Consider the following 2,065-nt stretch of genomic DNA (forward strand, 5'->3'; position numbering starts at 1 on the left):
ATGCTTTTTATAGTCGCGCCCATACACTTACATATTTTATGCTTTTATTTGCATTTTATTTATGCTGTTAACAGATGCTTGCCGTCAAATGTGGTGATAATTTGATACACTTGAAAAGGGCATTATTTTCCCACTGCATCGGAGAATGGAAGCTCTTATAATAATGGATTCAATCCAGTGATACATCTTCACTCATTGTGATTTTCTTATGATTGTGTCTCTTTATAACTTGGAGAATTAAAATTCAAGGCAAGAGTATATGAAATAAAAGTGTTGATTTAACGGTGATATTAAATTTAATGATGGAGGCTGGATACAGGAGTATTTGCAATATGACTTTTGTTTATCTGTTTGATTTTACTTTCCCTCTCATTCAGCAAACCAAGCACTGTTTGTTGGGTGTCATTTAATTTGAGAGAGAATGCCTTGGATTCAAACTACTAGTGAAATATTGAAGGAAAGTCAGTTATTATCTGATTCTCTGAGCTATTCAAGAACATATAAAAATGAGGTAGCTGCAAACTGGACAAAGTCAGAAAGTTGAAGATATCTTTGTTTTGAGGAATATGCAATTTTATAAGGATTTTATTTTTTTTAAATTATCATTTTTTTCAGGTGAGACCACCTTTGATTGACCTCATAGATTGCAAGGACCTTGTCAGCTTCCAATCTTTTATTTTTATTTATTTTTATTTTTTTACTTTTTATGCCTACAGCACCTAGTCTTTCTAGGTGGTCTCCCATCCAAGTACTAACCAGGCTCAACCCTGCTTAGCTTCGGAGATCAGATCGGATTGGGCTTGTTCAGGGTGGCATGGCCATAGACTTATAAGGATTTTATAAAGATATTATCTAGGCTGCTCCAAAAGCACCACAGTGCATGGTTATGAAATACACAGAACCACTGTTCTTGGGCATCTCTGAGACAGGCATTACGGATTTCTTTTAATAAAGGTGTGTAATAACATTCCCCTTACTTTGAGGTTGACAATTTAAATATGTACATTAAAATATAATTTTAGGTGTCAGATTTCCTAAATAAATTTATGAATAATGTTGCCTTTATTCTCTAAGTGCTATATTTTATATTGAATTTTTGACCAAGAATCTGTGATTAAACTATAAAAAAGACTATGTGTGGATACTAAAAACAGAGTTCTAACAACTTTTCTATAATTTCATGATTATAAGCTCCTCGATCTCAGAAATCATGATTTATGTTTACAATCTCCATAACATAAAAGGCTTTTATAGGAAATCAGTAAGATATATAGGACTGTTTGTCAAATAATAGTTTCATAAGCTGAACTCTGAGACCAGTGGTTGAAGTTAGCATTCGATGAGAGGCCCATTTAATCACAAACATGTATCAAGTATAGTTTCTGTAGCATAGGGCCATATCCCTGTATGCAAACTCAGTCACATACAAGCGTTTTTATTTTTGTCTACGTGCTAAAAAATGGTCTGTAGGAATACTATGGATACTGAAAGATGAGAGAGTTCTATTTAGCCTAGAGTAAACAATAAAAGCCAGAATTAGATATGACAACTGAAATGAAAATATATAGTATTACACTTGTAAGTAAACTAAAAATAACAGTCTTGATAGTGCTCAGTGTAAAAAAATAATACATGGATATCATTAGAATTCACACTAGGAAATACATAAAGAAAAAACTTTCTTAAGGCATTTTTGATTAGAACATATTGTTTATTCAGTACTTGTCAATATATTTTTTTCATAGTTCTAAGATTTTCCTGTTAATGCTGTTTGAGAGACTGGCTCCTAAAACCACCTTAAAGTGATTTTACTGTAATTGTTCCCTGTATCTCTCATGAGATTCAATCCAATGTTTCATCTGCTTCCCCAATTTCCTGTTGTTAAATAGAGAAGTGCGTTCTGATCTCCTAAAAAATGCATAGAAATTGACTTTACCAAATGGATAGTTTTGCAGGATATAATCCATCTACTAAGGAAAAAAATAAAGCTAAAGATTTCAGTAATTATTTTGTAGCTTCGGCGCCTTTATATTACTTTAGAGAGACTTTGTTAGTCAGATAGTTG

The 2,065-nt window shown here is 32.4% G+C and overlaps 1 pseudogene; it reads right to left on the reverse strand.

The window, feature by feature from the left end:
* Nucleotides 1-707: 707 nt before the first annotated feature.
* LOC120590518 (uncharacterized) lies at nt 708-826 on the reverse strand (annotated as a pseudogene).
* Between the last annotated feature and the right edge of the window lie 1,239 nt (nt 827-2,065).

Source organism: Pteropus medius, unplaced genomic scaffold (assembly GCF_902729225.1).
Source record: "Pteropus medius unplaced genomic scaffold, Ma_sr-lr_union100, whole genome shotgun sequence".
NCBI lineage: Eukaryota > Metazoa > Chordata > Mammalia > Chiroptera > Pteropodidae > Pteropus > Pteropus medius.